The sequence below is a fragment of the Dermochelys coriacea genome, chromosome 6, assembly GCF_009764565.3.
Source record: "Dermochelys coriacea isolate rDerCor1 chromosome 6, rDerCor1.pri.v4, whole genome shotgun sequence".
Taxonomy (NCBI): Eukaryota; Metazoa; Chordata; order Testudines; family Dermochelyidae; genus Dermochelys; species Dermochelys coriacea.
In genome coordinates, this window is record NC_050073.1 from 32486948 (window position 1) to 32507417 (window position 20470).

At 43.1% G+C, this 20470-nt stretch overlaps 1 protein-coding gene and 1 non-coding gene across 6 annotated transcripts in view; both read left to right on the forward strand.

Moving 5' to 3' along the window:
• Positions 1–3324: 3324 nt before the first annotated feature.
• MICAL2 (microtubule associated monooxygenase, calponin and LIM domain containing 2) overlaps positions 3325–20470 on the forward strand; it is a 187606-nt gene continuing 170460 nt past the window's right edge. For 4 of the 5 annotated variants that reach the window (XM_038404231.2, XM_043516721.1, XM_038404233.2 and 1 more), the window contains exon 1: positions 3437–3565. The gene's annotated coding sequence lies outside the window, so the exon portion shown is untranslated. Of the gene's footprint in view, positions 3566–20470 lie in introns of all 5 variants that reach the window. The other variant, XM_043516720.1, reaches the window with a different exon arrangement.
• LOC119858147 lies at positions 13988–14096 on the forward strand. The gene has a single exon (XR_005293804.1). It is a non-coding gene; the product is annotated as a U6atac minor spliceosomal RNA (small nuclear RNA).

Genomic DNA, 20470 nt, shown 5'->3' on the forward strand with positions numbered 1-20470 from the left:
GGGGCATTAGTGTTGAGTGTCACTGGTGGAAAGCCTTTTTCAAAGAGGAAAGTTTTTTTTGTGTGTTTCCTGAATTTTGTCAGACTCTAATTACTTTAATAACATTTTTAAAGTTGTCTTTGAAGAAGCTTTGCTTTCATCTCTCTCTCAAACGCTGGACTGGTCTGCTGTGCTAGGTAGACTATGCTCCAAATCATACTGAGGCCAGCCCCTTTTCCTCCATTTACTGGAATTCCAGAAGTGTGTGTTCTTTTTATTCTTCCTTCATGATAATATAAAAGCATCTTCTATTTCACTCCTTAAACCTGCTGATGCAGACACACTTTTCAGGTAAAAACAACATGCGCTATTACAGCTTTGTTATATTGTATTTATAACTTTCAAAAGTAAGTAGTTTTCATCTTCAAAAGCTAAACACAGGAAAGCATCACAGCTCAAAAGTGTGAATAAATTGAACAACTGTCTTGTCAAGCTTGAACGAAATTAAAAAATTGCAAATGTTAGGCCTCAAACATTCTATATACTTCAGAATGTAAGCCTTGCAAAAATAAAGCTTAAGCTTGTGGTCAGGCCATGCTGCTACCAGATAGCAATATCTGCTGACTCCTGTGTACTTATCAACCCCAAAATACCCACAATTAAGATCTAATTGGCTACAGAAAATAAATAGGCCTCAATTATACGAACTAACAATTGGACATAAAAATTAAATACGCATCAATTATACAATTAGGGCAACCACATAAACAATGTGGCCCACCATCATTGGTTGGTCTGTTCTAAAACACAGCCGTCAGACCAGATAAAAAGGACGAAGGCACGGGACTGTGTGTTTTCAGTCATACCTGACCCACGCCCCCTGAACCGAAGGGACATGCACTTTTCAACTGTTTGTACCTGGCCAGTACGGAAATCGGCTGACTGAAGGGTAACATATTTTTCGGACAAATGCAGGGTAAGTCTGGTCGCTCAAGCTGAACTGATCATAGTCGTATCAATACCATAGTACAAAGTGGATAGTAGATAGCTGATGCATAATAGCTTTGCATGTATTTGTGCTTGTCTTTTAAGTAGTCCGAGCGGATGCATGTGGTGCTGTCCATCAGCTTTATGTTGCCTTTGAAATAGTTTGTCACCAGGAATATAAAGCTGGTGAATAAGAGCCTTACTTATGCTTGTCTTCAGGGCTTTTATTATGACTTGCCAGGACCAGCATATGTAGAGTAATTCTTATTCAGTGCTGGTCTTTGGTTTTCCTTTTGTTTTGTTTATGCTGTTCAAAAATCATTAAAAGCCTTTCTTGAGGAATAATTCTTACTTATTTTATACAGACGCCACTTAACCTCATTACATCTGTGTTGGGTGGTGGTAAGTAGCGAACACCTCTGGGTGAATTAGGGCCCTGAGGGGTGGCTCCTTCTTCCTTAATCTCCGCAAAAAGTTAATAGAGTGAAATGCTCAGATTTGGCAGGTTGTTCTAATAAAACAATGCAAGGAACAAGCATCAGTAAGATTTTTTTTTTTTTTTAAACCAAACAGGAGCTTTACTCCATGAGGCACGTTCACCTTGAAGTTTACTTCTTGCCTCAGACAACTGTTTAAACATTTAGCTCATTGTATCTTAGCTGTGCACATTCATAGTCCCAAATTAGGCCCCGTCTACATTTTGTTAACTCATGTTATATAGACTGGTTTTAAATTTGGTTCAGAGTAGGCCAGTATGGGGTCAAATAGCCTTGAACTTGAGAAATTGGAGTTCTGTTCCTAACCTCTACCACAGATTTCTTGTGTGACTCTGGATAAGTCAGTTGGGCACAGGTCCTCAAAGTTTTATTTAGGCACCTGACACCTATTGATTTCAATGGGAGTTAAGGGCCTAAATATCTCTTAAGGACCTGGTCTCTTAAGGACCTCTTAGTCTTTCAGTGCTTCAACTCCCTGTCTGTAAAATCGGGCTAACAGTACTTTCCTACCCGAGAGGGGTGTTGTGAGAATAAAAAAATTAAAGATTGTGAGGCACACAGATACTATAACAATGGGGGTCATACAGGCACTATAGGTAGATTAGAAAGCATCAGAGCATGTACGTGCTCCAATTCTGGCTTCCTATTCCAGGCCTTCAAACTGCTCTCATTGCACAAAGGGGTCAGAAATCAGCTGGATCTTGGTGTAAAGGTGACTCTCGGGGGCTGCAGTGCCATTTCTATGCACAGATATGACACAGGATAGGCACATTCAAGGGAGAAAATGCATCCTGTGCGAAGTACAAGTCTTAGGTCAGATCCCTTCCAATGCCCTTTCAGGCTTCACCAGCAGCAGTCTTTAGGGGGTGGGCAATGAACACCCACAGCTCCCCTTCACTTCAAATGAAGCTGCTTAGCACCTCTGAAAAGAACCAGGCCCAAGTCTCTTTCTTCCTTGTATCTGTCTCCATTCTTTACCCTTTTTTGCTGCCTAGGGTCAAAACCCTATTTATAATGCTTCCCTCCTTCCCCCTCACACAATCTCTACATTTCCTCTCCCCTCTTTCCAAAGCCGCTGCCTCTTTTCCCCCAGTCTCTCCTCATTCCTCACTCCTCCCTCCGCTCTCCAATCTGGCCAAACTTCCCAAGTCTCTCTTCTCTATCCCCAAATCCCCCACATCCTATTGACCTTCCTCCTCCTTTTGCACTCATTCCTCTTTCCTCTCCCAAGTTTCTAGACTCTTCTCCTCCTCCTCCCCCCCCCCCCCCAGCCCCTTCTCCTCGCATTGCAAATGTCTACTTTCTCCTCTGTCTTCCCTAGTCTCTCCAGCTCCTTCCCACAACTCTCCTCATCCCATCCTTCTCCCGAACATCCCCTCTCCTCTCTATCCACCCTGGCTGCCCTCCCTCAACACTCCTCTCCCAGACCCTTCTCCTCAAATGCCCGTTTTCCAAATCCCCCCTTTAAAACCCTTTCGACCTTGCATCTGCCCTCCTTCCCTCCCCCCCACCCCAATGGCTGCATCCTCCCAGCTCCGCCCTGGCCTCTACCCCATTTCCCCCCAACCACTTCCTCGTGTCCTTCCCTTCCCTGAGTCTGCTTCCTCTTCACCCCACGGCTCGGCCTCCCTTCAGCCCCAGCACCCGCCCCCACCTCCTTTCCCGCCCAGCCCTTCAGCTTGCCCCACAGGCTCTGCCTGGCCCCATAACCCCAGCCCCTCCCAGGCCCCCTCAGCGCCGTGCCGGGGGGACCTGACCAGCCCTCGTCTTCCCCGAGGGGAAGCCGGCTCGCTCCGTACACCCTACGCTACCGTCTCCCTCCCCACGGCGGCCTCCTGCCCCACGGCTCCGGGGCAGACTCGCTGCCCAGGCCGGGCGCCGGGCTCCCCACGTGCAAGGCGCGGTGACAGCGGGCCGGGGCAGGAACCTTCTGCCGCCCGCTGATTGGCCCGGGGCTCGGCCGGGGCCACGCCCAGCTCTACTGCTCTCCGCCCGGGCCGGCGGCCGGGGCAGAGTCGCTGGGCTGCGCCCTAGCTGGTGCCCGCGTCGAGCCCGGCTGGTCCCCCCCCCCCCCCCGCCCAACATGCTGAGCCGGGTGCCCGGTAAGTCCCAGCCGGGCGAGCGGCTCCGGGTCGGGAGGACGGGGACGGTTTGGGGCTGGTGTAATCGGATTGCGTCCCGCGTGCCTGTGTTGCGGCTTCCCCCGGCTCCTGGCTGCCCGGCTCGGTTTGCCGGCTGGGGTTGCCCAGGTGCTGTCCGCTGAGAGGCGGCAGCGCTCCTGGATAATTCACCTGGCCGCGGCTGCCCCGCAGCCCGGTTCCTCCCCGACCCCTCCCTCTTCAGCTCGGCCTCCCTTACCCGCCTCTGGGCCGCTTCCCCGCTCCACACCGGGCTGTATTGCCCCGGCTTCGTGGGCTGGGGTGGCTTTGAAAAGAGACAGGACGTGATACAACCACGAGCCGGCGCGTGGAAAGAGACGGGGGGGGGGAGGGGAAGGGGGGGCTGCGCGCGCGCGCTGCTGGGTCTAACTTAAGTGTTGTAGAAAACGGGCTGGTGTCAGGAATTCAGACGCTTTTGAAACTAGCGATTTCAGGTTTCTCTGGCACAGGTGGATTGAAAGGGACTTTCACAGCCCCCCCCCCCCCCCATGACTAGCAGACGCTTCAGACCTGACGTTTTAAGCAGGGAGAGGAGTCTGACAGGTTGTGCCAGTTTTTATTTTGGCTCGGCTTGACATTGCAGCCGAGGTTGGTTTGGTCAATAACGGCCAAGGAAAGAGGCAAGCCAGCTGTTTGGGGTTTTTGAGGGGGTGGGATTTTTTTTTTTTTGATGGTGGGGAGGGGGTCTAGGTTTTTGTTTTTGTGTGGTGTTTTTTTTTTTTTTAAGTACCATCCCTGTTCCCTCTAACAGAAACCATTTCCTGAAGCTGAAAGTAGCACATGTTAACTCAGGGGTGGGCAAACTTTTTGTCCCCAGGGCCACATTTGGGTTGCAAAACGGTATGGAGGGCCGGGTAGGGAAGGCTGTGCCTCCCCGAACAGCCTTGCCCCCTGACTGCCCCCTGCAGAACCCCATACCTATCCAACCCCCCCCCACCCCCACCCCCTGTCCCTGACCACCCCCTGGGACTCCCACACCTATCTGACCCTCCCATCCCCTGACTGCCCCCAGGACTCCTGTCCCTAACTGCCCCCCAGGACCCCACCCTCTATCCAATCCCCCTGCTCCCTCACCCCCTATCCAACCCCCCCCAACCTCCTGCCCCTTATCCAACCGCTCCTGCCCCTTTACCATGCTGCTCAGAGAGGCAGGACAGGGTTATCTGAAAGCCTTGGAGGTGAGCAAGCTGCGCTGCAGCAGCGTGGCTGCGGGCAAGGGGGGACAGCCGGGGAGGGGCTGGGGGCGAGCCTCCCCGGTCGGGATCTCAGGGGCCAGGCAGGATGGTCCTGTAGTTTGCCCACCCCTGTGTTAACTGCTCACACTTCCTCCCTGAAGTGAGACAGTTAATTGTAAAGAGAGATTATTAATAGAACCGGGGCAGAAGTGAGGTGCACCATATGTGCAATAGATAAGAGCTGGATGGGGTGGGAAGGGAAAGTCTGAGGTTGTTTACAGACAGACATGAACATGTTGTTCCTGGTAATGGGTGAAGGTGAACTGTCTGAACACTTTTTGGCTACAGAGATGAAAAAAAATTCTACTGAGGCCAGACTGGGGAAGACTGGGTGTAAGCCTTGCTATGGCCTTAGAATGATGATAGTGAGTGTGTGATATGTATACCATAATATGTAATTAGTGCTTAGCATTCACATAGCACTTGAGAAGTGCTCTGCAAACATTAACTAATCAATCCTCAGACCACCCCTGTGAACAGCATTTCTTATCATGCTAACTGTTGTGATTTGCTCATCATAAAACTTTTTAACAACACACAGATCTCTCCAGTTTCATCTACATTTGTATGTAATACTATATGGAATGGAATAGCTACTGAGAGAGATTATGGATATGCTGCAATGGTCAATAGATCAGCCAATAAGTGTGTATAGGCTCAAAATTGTTAACTACTCACTGCCTGGGGTCTGACTTCATCCACACTGTCCATACTGGATTACGATTGTTACATCTGTTAAGAATGTAAGCCTCCCTTGGAATAGGATGTGTATTGAATGGGTGAATGTCTTATCAACTTGTATTTTTAAATTATATTATCTCACTGAATGCTAATATTGCTTTCCTGTATGAACTTTGCAGACTAAAGAATGTATATTTATAGGAAAAGGTTTTAATACCATATGTGTTGTCCCCCTGATGTACATCTGTCACTTAAATAGGATCTGCTGACTGGCTTTTTGCTACTGAAGAAGGTTAACTGCAGTTGCTTGGCTAGATTATTTTTATAATCAAATCTACCACCTTGATTGGTCTTGGATATTGTGACATTTAATCCTAGTCTGATCTAAAGATCTGTTATTGACAAGTTTAGAGCTTTTGAGCCCTGAAATAACTTTTTTATTTATATTTCCTTTTGGACTCTTTCTCTTCCTAACTAGTTTTTGGGTAAAAGAATGTATGGAAATAAGCACAAATATTTGACAGCATACTAACTTTCAGATAGCATCTCTCTGTAAACTTCCTGAAATAATATGAAACGCTTTCTGTGTATTCTAGCTAACTCTCCTCTGTGGTGTTAAGTGACTGGCTCTCGGTGCGCATTAACCAGCACAACATCCTTTCCTGCTCACAGATTGGGCCTAATTGGATGTGACAACTATTTTTATTCAGGGCTTTGAAGTGTGGCTTAATCTACAGTAGTAATTGTGTTATTAAACCATTACACTTTAGGTATGGGTTGAAAATCTGAGTTTAAACAAAATGCTGACAGTGAGCGATTGGAGGGGCTCAGAAGACTGATGATGAGATATAGATTCTCTTGCCTGAAAGCCTCTGGACTGAATCTGCCAAGTTGATAAATGGAAGCTAGTGACTTTCTGATATCTGTTTGGTGGCCAGTGTGAAAAGATCGGATACTTCAGTCAATTTTAAAATTCTGTTCACAATTGGCATCCTTGCTGTAATCTCAGCCAATAAGGAATTCGAGCAAAGAAATGGAATTACATTCTTGCATATAGAGATGGTCCCTGCAGGTCAGAGTTGAAATATGTTGGCAGGGCTAGGAAATTTTATATGAGCGCCTCTGTTTTGTTTCAAGTTGACTTTTTTTTGTTAAGCATGTATTGCAAACTTTTTTTCATCAGAGAAACAGTATTGGCTAGAACACAGTGCAGAGGGATGGGTATTGGGACACCTGGGTTTTAATCCTACCACCTCCACAGTCTTGCAATGGACCTTGGGCAAGACTCAACCTCACTATGACTCCATTTCCTCATCTGTAAAATGGGGGTAGTGAGACTTGCAACATTTATCTCCCAGGGATGTTAACAATTAATGTCTGTAAAATACCTTGATCTTGGATAAAAGAGGCTATATAAGTATATTTCAGTCTAAATAATTTTTAAAGGGATATCACTTTATACACTAGATACACTTTCTTCTGCCTGCATGACAATTCGCTGTATTCTAGAAATAAAGGGCATTGTAGAATGGACACTTCAACTAGTTTTTGATGTTAACTTTAAAAATATTATAAGACTTCTCTCATGCATAATGGAGTTAGTGATCATGTTTATGAACTAAAACAAAGATGCACAGAACTACTGACCGCTCCTGGCCTAATCTTACTTGAGGCCAAATACTTATGTTTTCTCTCTACTGTACACATACTAATAATTTAAAAGCCTTTGCTTTGACATTTGTGGATTTCTTTTATAGAACAATTGCTTCCTTGATCCTGTAATTGTTTTTTCCATTGGAGTAAAGCCCCAAATCATATTTATGCTTTTGACCTTGATTCCACTCCCTTTTTCCCCAGTCCTCTTCTTTCTTATCTCTTGATCCCCCTCTTTGGACAGCAGAGTGGTGGTGGTTTCAGGCAGGCATAATGGAGTGACAAACGGCTTCTTCCAAAAGTACACTGGCTGTCGTATGGACTTATTATTCACTGTAAGTAGATACACTTTATTATAAAAAGAAAAGGGGTACTTGTGGCACCTTGGAGACTAACAAATTTATTTGTGCATAAGCTTTTGTGAGCATCCGATGAAGTGAGCTGTAGCTCACGAAAGCTTATGCACAAATAAATTTGTTAGTCTCCAAGGTGCCACAAGTACCCCTTTTTCTTTTTGCGGATACAGACTAACACAGCTGCTACTCTGGAACACTTTATTATGACACATACATGACACCTTTTTATTTTCATACTTGAGACTGAAAAGCCTCAATCCCTTTTCTTAGGCTTTATAATGTACACACAGCCTATGATGGCATAGCCATCTGTAGCCATCTACTGTAGCCACAGCCTAAGCCAACTGGGGTCTTTGTCGGTGTAGGAACACCATCACCTTAGTCTCTAAGGTGCCACAAGTACTCCCTTTCTTTTTTGCAAATACAGACTTGCACGGCTGCTACTCTGAAACCTATTTCCCTGAAGGATGTTAGCTACATTGACAGAAGCACCCTTCCATCATCAAAGCTGCATGTACATTGTTTTTGGCATAGCTATGTTGATCAGGGTTGTGGCTGTTTTCGCACTTCTGACCAAGGTAGCTATGCCAATACAACTTTTAAGGGCTCGTCTACACTATAGAGTTAGGTCAGTTTAAATATGTTGCTCAGAGTTGTGAAAAATTTCATGTCCTGTGCAATGGAATTAATCCAGTCTAAGCCCTGGTGTAGATATGCTAGGTCGATGGAAAATATTTTCCATCAATCTAGCTACTGGCTCTTGACAGGTGGATTTATTACAGCAATGGAAGAACCCATTCTGTCATTGTAGTAACTGTTTACGCTACAGCAGCACAGCTGCAACTGTGCTGCCCTAGTGTTTCTAAGTCTGAGCCTTGGCTTTCTCTGTATTACGTGGTTATGTGTTGGCATATCAATCTTAAAACATTTTGAGACTAACCTGATTAATTTAATTTAACTGTTACTACATCCCCTTATTTCTGACACTTTATTCAGATGGAACAAGTTCGCTGCTGCAAAACATATTTGCTGTTCCTTCTGGCTCAGTAATCCACCTTTCCCCAGGTTAACTGACATCTCAAGTTTTGATACCTGAAGGACGTGACCATGCCCTTCCTGCAAAGTTGAAAAAATTGTAAAGCAACAAAGTTTATGGCATGGGCTAGAGAAATAAGAACCAAATTGAAAACTGGAAAATCCTAAATTCTAATCTAATTTCTGCTAGTCTTGCTGTGTGACCAAGTAACTTCACCTTTGTCTCCCATCTATAAAATGGGGTAATATTTACACTTACCTACTTCACAGGTTTGTTGAGGGTTCATTAACATTTATATAGTGCCTTTGAAAATGTAAAGCTCTGTATGTGCTAAGTATTCTAATTCTTACTGCTGCCCTAAGACATGCAGCAATAAGACATGTTCTTGGGTAGTGACTGACTTTGCGTTAAAGTAATTAGAACTCCAAATTTTCAGGGGACTGTCCTAGAATCATGAACCATCTTGAATAAAACATGCTGTACTGTCTGCTGCTGTTTTTTGTTTCTGTTTTTTTTGTTCTCTTAAAAAGTTCTGCTGCAGAATATTTCTTTTTCATGCCAGGTCTCATGACCGGGGATGTGAGCAAACTAATTGTTGGGGGGTGGTGGTCTGTGTATGTAAGACAGCAGGACAACGGGGTCACTTCTCTGATTCTTTATGGTGAGTAAACTTGAAATATTTCAGTTCTTGTGGCATAAATCTTGGATCTACCCCACATGTATTACAGTGCTGTTATTTCAAAAATAGTAACTTGAAACAAAACGTTAGGGGAAACTCTCAGATACTGTGAGTTTTCAATTGTAAATTATTGTGAAATACCACACAGCTTCAGAATTTTTTGTGAGCTGCTGGTAATCTATACACCTCACTTTGGCTTTTGTGCTCATATCTTGATCTGACTGAAGTCAGTGACAAAACTCTGGTTGATTTCAGTGGAAGCAGGACTTGGTCCTAAGAGGCACTATATGGGGTGGCACCTTTAGAAATTAACAAGTTGCAAAACAGAATGTCAGGTCACTTTAAATAGAAGCATATGTTATTGGAAGACTTTTTTTTTTTAAAGTTAGCAACATGTGTGCCTAATTTAAATTTAACAAGTTGTAGAACGCAAAACCAACAATGTCATTTTTAGAAGCAATGCAAAAAATAAATACATATTTTGTGTGTGGAACACAGTGTTTCTTCAGGTTTCAGAGTAGCAGCCGTGTTAGTCTGTATTCGCAAAAAGAAAAGGAGTACTTGTGGCACCTTAGAGACTAACAAATTTATTAGAGCATAAGCTTTCGTGAGCTACAGCTCACTTCAGCTCACGGAAGCTTATGCTCTAATAAATTTGTTAGTCTCTAAGGTGCCACAAGTATTCCTTTTCTTTTAGTGTTTCTTCAGAGCCACTTACCCTTTCATCATCTGTTCTCTGTAGATCCCTGGTTTTCTTACTACTTAGTTTGAAAAATATTGTCACTCCTCCTGGTCCGAACATTTTGGCTACAGTTGAGCTCCATCTTTAAATGTATGGTCTGCAGCTCTTTAAGACTGGCTATGGAGGTATTTACACTAGAGACTGACTCTTTCACCAGCAGTGTTAGTAATTCTTAGTATTTCAGTTGATTACATTGAATCAGTTGACAGCTCGGCTAGCATCCTTAGTTTAGTTTAGAAATGAACATGTTCTCTGGAAGCAAAGACATGAGATAGGTCTATTACTTTTCAGATTAATTGTGCATTTGCACAGTTAATGCTGCATGGTGACAAATTCCAGAGTTGGAGTTTGCTCACTTTATTTTTGACATTGAGGAGTTGAGTAATAATTTTATTAAGATAATGTTGAAGTAAAAAGAAAACGGTACAGGGTTTAGGCATAGAAGTTTCTGGTTATCAGGGAATAAGATACAGATTATCAAGGGGTATGAAGTTCAGTTTAGGAGCGGTTTAGGCGTAAGGAATACATAATCTGCAGTCTTCCCCCATTGGGAGTAAAAGTTTAACGGGTCAAAGTACAGACATTGAGATATGGGGGTATGTTGTCCATATAATGGCTATGTTCAGGTGTGGAGTATAATGAGTGGATATGATGATGAGGATGGATCTACCCTCATTTGGTGGGATTTATGGTTCCAGTTCATATGGTCCAATGGGAGAGGGGAGGAAAAAAAAAAGTCTCTCAGGCCCTTTCCCATGGTTGATGCACGATGTTGTACCGGCTCACACCTCCTGATACTGTCGGTGGCCGGTGATGTGTTCGATGTAGATGTCCCTGGACCATCGGATTGTTCCGAGACCACGAGGCGCCGCATGAGCCGTGTGTACCATCGACCGATCCTGCAGGTCCGCAGCATACGCTCATTGCAGGGGTCCCAAGCGCACAGGGCTCTGACTATCAGGGCATCCATCTGCACCTTGTAGCCCTTTGCTCTCAGGGTGTTGGCCAAGGGGGCATATTTTTCCAGCTTATGAGCTCGGGATTTGCGGAAGGCCGGGGTCCTGTTCTCAAAGGATAACGTGATGTTGATGAGGATGATCTTTTTCTGGTCCTCGTCGGTGACTACCACGTCAGGTTGCAACTGGCTGTCTGTCCCAGGGATGGTGAAGTTCACGGCAACCTCCCCCAGGCACGGCGCGATGGCTTTCACCAGGCGATTCTGGATGGTGTTGTGGCGCAGCTGCCAGGCTCTGGAGTGGGGCTTGCAGCTGCACAGGATGTGGGGCAGGGTCTCGTTGGAGTAGCCGCACTTCCTGCAACGCTTGTCTCGGTTCCCGTGGCGGACGGCTCCGTTGAGCGGGACGCAGTTGAGCCGGGCATGGTGGATGAACCGCCAGTCGGCGAAACAGGTGAAGCTGCCCCCGGCGAGGAAGTGATTGCTGGCGTCCCACTTGATGGTAAGTTCGAAGACTTTACCCTGGTCTGGTTTATGCTTCAGGGTTTCCATGTACAACAAGTGGATGGCCGCCTTCAGGATCTTCTCTGGCATGCCCCTGGCGCTCGGGGTAACGATGGTGTTGTCGTCGGACCTGATCTGCAGCACCAGGACTCCCAGCTCCTGGTGCTCCTCGCACCACTCCCAGCGGCAGCTGATGCGCTTCCCCAGGCGACACGTGGCATTGTGAGCGCGGGACCACAGCGAAGCGATGTCGCCACCATCCCATCCAAATTCGCCATCCAGAAAACCGCTCAGGAATCTGGCGGTGTCTTGGTTGGAAGGGGCTCTGCCGATCCGCTTCTTTGTTGCGTCATGGAGGGTGTTTGCTGTGACGGTCCTTACCATGGCGTTGGGACACGTCAGCAGGCGGAAGGCATGGGTGATCACTGCAATGTCACACAGGTCACCCATGCGAGGGACATTGGCACCGCCATGCCTGTGGGCTACATAGACCAGCTCATTGCTGGCTCTCTGGGGAAGGAACAGCCTTATAACTCTTTTGTCTCCAGACCATTACATTTAGCCTTGCAAGTAAGTAGAATTTTACTCCACTTCCCTCAAAACTGGACTTTAGTCACATTGGGGCCTGTCTTTTTCTTACTTCCATAAAAGGAAGGAAACTCTATTTAAGGCAGCACATGGAGATTCTTATAGCATATTTATCTTTTTACCTAGTAGTACCTATGCTCTTTGAGGCTGGGGACCATTTTGTTTTGTGCTGTTATGTTATGTACCATGCCTAACACGGGAGGGGGAGGGAACTAAATGAGAGAGCTATGTGCTAACACAATACAAATTACTAATAATCAGTAGTAGTAGTAGTCTCTGCTGTATAAGTCCATTTGTTTGCTCTGTTACACTGATACAGAGTAGAATTTCCTTTTCTTGCCCCTCTGTAGCAAGTGCTCAAATTATGGGGGGGAAAAAAGTATGGGAATTGAGACTGTCAAGTGGCTTGCTTTAATTTAAACAATAGTAAGAAGTCAGGGTTCCGTAAGACAGGTAGACCCTAAAAGTAGTAAGGGGGCTTGGCCCTCCCCAGATCCCCCTGTAATTCGAGTGCTGTCTATGCCCCCTTTCCCTTTCCACTTGTATGTTGCAAGATTGAGACTATGAAGGGGAAATAATTTTATTAAAATTGACATAGGTCAGCCAGCATCATTCAGTCACTGTACAGAATATTTGAATTTTTGTGAATCTGACGCCAAATGCTCTATGTACACAGGGCCTAATTCCTTCAGCAAAAGTCCCATGGGCTTTAGTGTCATGAATACAGGATCAGGCTCATGTTTTGTCTTCCTCCCCCCCCACCCCCCCCGCTGCCTCCCACATCCTATTTTCACCCACATTTAGAAAATACACCAGTAATTTTCTTATTGGCTGCATGCTATCAAGTTAATATTAAACTGAAATTTTGAAATGATTGGTCTGGCATTGCAAATATGTGATTATGGAGTTTGTTAGTGTTTCAAAAAGCAAGTTCTTTGGATCTTAGTCCATGATAAACCCTTCTCAGACTTTTTAAGCTTGCAGATTATTGACTGGGTGTTGCAACAGCACGTCCAAAGAGCTGTTCCAGTTTACTCCTTTGTGTACGAGTGCCATAAATGAGCAGTAAATTAGAATGTATGAAAATTATGTAAATTTTTCAGTGGGGGTTTACGCAGTGGTATTTTAGCTGTGTGGATCCCAGGATGTTAGAGAGAGAGAGAAGGTGGGTGAGAATCTTTTATTGGACTAGCTTCTGTTTTTGAGAGAAACAAGCTTTTGAGCTTATGCAGAACTGTTCTTCATGTTTTCAGTAACACACTTAAAAATTGCAGGTTTCAGAGTAGCAGCCGTGTTAGTCTGTACTCGCAAAAAGAAAAGGAGTACTTGTGGCACCTTAGAGACTAACAAATTTATTAGAGCATAAGCTTTCGTGAGCTACAGCTCACTTCATCGGATGCATTCCGATGAAGTGAGCTGTAGCTCACGAAAGCTTATGCTCTAATAAATTTGTTAGTCTCTAAGGTGCCACAAGTACTCCTTTTCTTTTTACATTTAAAAATGTTTTATTGTGGTTGTTCCAAACATTTCTTCTTAAAATATTAAGACACATAATTGCAATAATTGGCCCCCAAAATGCTGTCTTTTAAAGGCTGAATGCACCTTCAATTACTCTACTGTACAGAATACATTGTATATATTTTGTAGTTTTTACACCGAGTGGTCACTTGAAAGGCTTTTTAAAAAAAAATCTCTAAAGATTCAGAGAATAGTTTCTAATATAAACCTTTGAAATGGGTGTTGGGATGTGGGGGAAAGAAGATTGTTAATGCAGAGACTGAGGAAGACTTTTTCTCTTTGGGGAGACCTATGTTTCACAGCTAATTTTCATTTTTATACAATTGGCTGGGAACATATATCACAATAACTGTCCTGATTACTGGCTGAGGTGAGTCCATCTGTTAGTGTTGTTAGAGGTAACGTGCCTCCCTAACAAAAGGTTAGCACTCCCCTTGATAAGGATGGAAGAGGTCCCAGTGGCCTTTACAACATGTATATGGTTAAGGCATTGCCACTTACTTCGTGGCATCTAACCCCCCACATAAATGGAGCAGCACAGTGGACTAGGGAGGGGTAAATGGAAGACTTTGGAAGCACAGAGGTATTAAAAAGCTGGGAAGAAACTGTAATATGCAAAATAATAATTCTTACTGACCTCAAATAATCAAATTCTGGTACAGGGGATGCTGCTATATTATATCCATGTGAAATGCAACCTCAGCATTTAAAAACAGGACATTTTGTCCCCATTTTACCAAGTCTAGCTTTCTAATTTTTGCGTATTCCAACAACTTTGCTATATTTTTTCCACCTGAACAAATCTTTTCAGTTATTGTACAATCAAACTCATTACGAGGGAGGTTCAAAGCCTGAGGAGGTTGCAAAGTTAGGACTATAACAGGGTTTAAAAGAGAACTGGATAATTCATGGAGGTTAAGTCCATTAATGGCTATTAGCCAGGATGGGTAAGGAATGGTGTCCCTAGCCTCTGTTTGTTTGTCAGAGGGTGGAGATGGATGGCAGGAGAGAGATTACTTGATTGTTACCTGTTAGGTTCACTCCCTCTGGGGCACCTGGCGTTGGCCACTGTTGGCAGACAGGATACTGGGCTGGATGGACCTTTGGTTTGACCCAGTATGGTTCTTATGTTACGAGTGTCCTTTGGCTTCACTGGGAGCTGAGGGTATCAGCCCCCTTGTGTGGACTTGTGTATCCCATTTGGCTGCTGTCCAGCTGTTTCTTGTGTATTTTCTGCATGTGGTGCCATTCTGAAGAGAACAGGGTAAGGTTCAGGGTCTGGCAATGAGAAGTACAAAGATTTGGCCCAATGCCATGACATAGAGCAGAGGTTCTCAAATTGTGGTCTGTGGGCTCCATTCAGGTGGTCCGCAGATAGTTCCCGCTAAGGTGCGTGCAGGCATGGTTCCGCTAATTAGGTGCCTGGACCCTGGAGAAGACGCATATGTAAGATGAAGTGGTGGCCTAGGGGGTAGGTGGGAGGGATCAGTGGGGTGAGAAGGCTGGGTGGGGGGAATTTGGGACATGCAGGGCTGCGGTGGCCAGAGAAAGATGGCCCTCCTTCCCCAGCTCAAGGGCTGCAGCTTCCAGGGAGAGATGTCCTCCTTCCCAGCCCCAGCTAGGGGGCTGCCGCAGCAGTGGGGAGAGGGCACATCCGTCACATTAGAAAGGTAAGACTACTGATATTAAAATATGAGTTATGTGCTTTTATTTGTAGAACAAAAAAGTTAATTACTATTAAGTTTTGTTTTTTTTTTTTAATGTAGCGCTTTTATCCAAAGCATTTTACAGTAGTTAACTAACGGTACAAACAACATTTGGAAAGATCGTTAAGTGGTCCACTGAGACTCTCAGCAATTTGGTTTGCGTTTCTATATACACAATTTTATAAATAACCAGCTGTCACTTCTACATACAGTATTTGTGTTTAGAACATTAGTATGGTTGAATAGGTATCAGAAATTTGCACATTTCTAAGGCCTGGAAACAAGTTCCACAGATGTGAACTATTGGTGCATGATTCAAAATTGGGTGGAACTCACCTAACTGAATACCTGTTGGTATAATTAGTCTTTGAGCCAGACCCAGTGAAGGAGTACAGTGGAGTCTTAAGTGATTGTTTTTCAGTTTAGTTGCATTAATAAATAATGTCTCGAGGTGTACCAACTAAAACATTAGAGCACAAGTTCTGTGTGCTGAATTAAAGCATGTTGTGTTTAATAGTAAACCTGCTAAAGTGAATACTTAAACATCCAGTGCATTGTTTTAATGGATTTTTCATATGGAAAATGATTACACACAGGGTTGTGACATACTTTCTATTACAAGTGCTCTGAAAGTGGGGTTTGTTTTGAATTTCTTGTCAACATTCTTGGCGTGCTGTATTAGGTGATGCTCCCTTGCCACATGGGCTCACGATGTGCCATGACATATAACCACATACCAATGGTAACTTGATGCAACATGCCAAACATTTAATAAGACACTGTGTTATGGCTTTGGTACCTGATATAAATTTGGGAGTAGGTATTTGAGCTGAAATTTTAAGCAGAGACATGTTATAATGGCTGAGTAACTTAATACTCTCTTTACTTAGTTGTACTGTGGGCTGCTGTGTGTGGTGTGAATGACAACCAAGGTTGCAGGTCAAGCCTATCTAGTTTTGTATTTTGAACCTTTGAGCCTTAGATATTTGGATAGGAAAATAGGTTAGTGTGCAACAGGCTTACCCACATTATGCATGTTAATAGATATTTGCCTTCATTATATGCTCTGTGTATTAATTTTAATTGTAAGTTAGTTAGATAAATATGAAATAGCTCTGATACAGAGGATCAGCTAGAACAAGTTAAGCAATTGGTGCTTTGGAAGCAGCTGACAATTCCTCTCCTGTCCCAAGAGATGGGCTCAGCAGATATAAACCTGGGGTAGGACAGTATACCAGTATACATAGCATGGGCCACCCTTCAAAACTTGTGGAAGAGCTGGGGCTGTCATGACTATTCTTCAGCCCTCTCTGTATTGGGGAAATCATTCCTTGTGTTGGGAACTGACATGGGGATTGGGGAATATGAAGGATTGGGGCAAAACAAGTACTGGCTGCTCCCTGGGAGAGCAAACTTCCCCTTGTGGTCAGCCCTGTCCTGGTAGAATGATGGGGATCCTACAAGTGTTTCCATGGGAGGGGATGATCCCCAAAAAGCTTGATCTACATTTGCTCGGGCTAAAGTTGTACCACTAAGATCCATGAGTGGAGTTTTTATTTCTTTTGACTGAAAGAGGTACAGGATTTGTAGGTGAAAAGACGTTTATATCTCAAATATATGAAATGCCTTTTTTCTAAAAATCCAGCAGTCAATAATTTCTGAAGGCTTCAATTCACTTTGAATTTAAACACATGGCACTATGCATTCATATAGCTAACTCGTGTTTGATTTAATTAATGCATTGATTTTCACCATCATTATTTGTTTTTAATTTTGAATAGCAAATGATTAATGTATTTACTTAAAGGAACAGGTTCAGGTAGGGTAGTTGGAGAGAATTTACATTTCCCATTTAGAGAGCACTCATCATGCATTAATACTGAACAAAAAGAACTACAGATCTGTTTTAGATAAGTGGAGACTCTCTTTTTGTGTGTTACAACACACTTTCATAAAGCTGGGTTCAGGGTGCAACTTGATATTAACTAAAATATGTGACCGAAGCCATGTGTTCAGCAGAATATTTCTTGAGTCAGCTTTTTCCAATGGAATATTGTTTTAATGTACAAATGGATGTAACAGGTAATTCCAGAATGCAATGTCAACATGAAACACATTTCCATTTTCAGTTTTCTTTCATCCATTCAAGCACAGTTCTGTCTCGTGACATACTAGGTAAACTTTTCAAAGAAGCCTAACTCAGAGACTTCCAGTGGGATATAGGCTCCTAAATCACTTTGGAGCTTTTGAAATTTTTCATCTATATATGCCTGACTGTTAAGCAGCTGTACAAGTATTTTTAAGAATCCCCTTGTTTAGTTCATGAAACACTATTGACTCCTAAGGTAAGCAAAGGCACATAATAGCAGTGTATTTGAAGCTGGCATCTAAGATTTCATTCAGATGCACATACTAGTATAGTTACTAAAACTACTCTGATGAAGAGGCCACAAGGTTTTTTTGTTTGTTTTTTTGTTTTAGTGTAGTATACAAACAATGCTAAAACTTAAGATCTGACTGATCAGCTGCACTGCAGCCAGTGCACTAGCCTCCTACCCTTGAACTTTATTACGCATGTGTGTGAGAGAGAGAAATATTGCTGCTCTTGGAGAAAATAAAAACTTTCTGGATAATTTTTTTTACCTTCACTGTTTCATTTATCTGGTCTGTCTACCACATATCAACTGATATGTCAGTTTTGACCAGTACTTTAGACTAGACCTGTGGCATACAATGTGTAGCTGACCCTTTTTTCAAATTGTCTTTTTGAGATGACAACACAGGATGGTTCACGAAAGCCTTCATTACAATTTAGTTTTTAATTACACTGTTTCTCTAATAAGCAAATTATACCTCTTCTCACATGCTAAGACACAGCCCATGCTTTGAATCCAACTTTCCTCCTTCCCACATGGGCTTGGCCTGTTGTCTGATATTTTGTTGTGAAACTGTCGAAGTGAGCTGTAGCTCACGAAAGCTTATGCTCTAATAAATTTGTTAGCCTCTAAGGTGCCACAAGTACTCCTTTTTCTTTTTGTCAGCTTAGGGCCTGTAATAATGTAATCCATTCTGGATTTCAGTGGAGGGGAAGGAAAGCTGTGTGTTTTTTCCTTCTGATGATTCCATCAGGATTCTTAGGAGCTTTTTCAAAACTCTCCATAAGGGGGAGCTTCCCTGTCTTCTACCTAATCCAAGGAGTTTTAATGACTGGCGCTGAAACAATGAGTTTTCAATAGAAACGAACGTAGATCATGTAAACACGTATTTTTCTCTACTGGATTTGATTAAGCAAGTGAAGGCAAAGTTTTAAAAAGTGACAGTCCCTTCACAGAACAGCATTCAGATAAAGACCAATTGACAAAGGAAGCAGCGCTACATTCACCTTTTCCTGAGCTGTAGCTCACGAAAGCTTATGCTCTAATAAATTTGTTAGTCTCTAAGGTGCCACGGGTACTCCTTTTCTTTTTGCGAATACAGACTAACACGGCTGCTACTCTGAAACTTTTCCTTTTGGAGATCTAAATTTTTCGTGAGACATATCAGAAGCCAGGAACCTATATTTGAATAAAATCCACACACCTTTTTTTTTTTTTCTTGTGCAAACAGTTCATAGGCTATATGGCAGAAGGGACCATTATGATGATCTAGTCTGACCTCTTCTATATCACAGTCCATAGAACTTTTCCAAAATAATTCCTAGTGCATACCTTTTAGGAAAATCATCCAATCTTGATTTTAAAAATTGTCAGTGATGGAGAATCCACCATAACCCTTGGTAAACCTTGTTCCAATGGTTAATTACGCTCACTGTTAAAAATTACACCTTATTTCCAATCTGAATTTGTCTAACTTCAACTTCTAGACATTGGATTGTATTCTGCTTTTCTCTGCTAGATTGAAGAACCCACGTACTTACAGACTAATCAAGTCACTCCTTAACTTTCTATCTAAGTTAAATAGACTCAAAGAGATCAATCGTTTTAAGGCATGTTTTCTAATCTTTTAGTCATATTTTTTTGTGGGTTCTTCTCTGAACCTCTACAATTTATCAATAATCTTCTTGAATTGTGGGCACCAGAACTAGACACAGTATTCCAGCAGCAGTTGGACCAATGCCAAATACAGAGGTAAAATAACTTCTTAACTCCAATTTGAGATTCTCCTTTTCATGCATTCCAGGATCGCATTAGCTCTTTTGGACACAGTGTTGCACTGGGAGCCCATCGTAGTCTGATTATCCACCATGACCCCCAAATCTTTTTCAGAATCGCTGCTTCACAGGATAGAGTCCCCCATCCTGTAAGTATGGCCTACATTCTTTGTTCCTATATGTATGCATTTGCATTTAGCCATATTAAAATGCATATTGTTTGCTCACACTCAGTTTACCAAGCAATTCAGACCTGTCCTTTTCATTATTTGCCACTCCCCCAATTTTTGTGTCCTCTGACCTGTTCAAAGTAGCACACTAATTCTATAGGGCAACACTAGAAGAAATTGTAGTGGCAACTTGTGACTAAAGCTTAGAATTTGATTTCTTCCCCCCACTCTCCCCACTTTTTTAGACTTGACTTCTTCTGTTTGTTACAAATTGAAACAACAACCTCATTATCTGTATGTTATGCCATTATGTTAATCTTAGAAAAGTAGAAATAAATCCCTTTCCGTGATGTGGTTATTAACTGCTATTGTGTCTAGTCGCCTTAATCGAAAATAACACTTTCATTGTTGAACCCGTTTGTTTTTTCAGTGTACTTTAAAGGGCACTTATCACAAGGCATCTTACTACTACAGAATAAAAACTAACTACCAAATATTAAAGATATCAAATTATGATGTCTAGTCTGATCATAAATTCTAGGTGCTGGGGAAGAGCCAAGATCTCTCTGACAAGCTACTTCATCTACAAAAGGGATCATATCCCAACTAATACATGTGGTTGGAGAGGGGGAAATGGAAGATGTAGAAGATGCAGAAATGATTGAGGGGAGCAAAATATGATTCCCAATTATTTAAAAGAAAAAAATGGGACTTGTGGCATATCCTAAAGGCAGCCAGCAAGGGCTTTGAGCCTTTTTTAGAAGAGATTTTTTTCATTGAATATCCTCAACTAAAATATATATATTCAACTCAGTCCTGATCTGAACCTTGGGCGCAAAATCAAACCCACCCTGGTCAGCCATGATCATTAATCA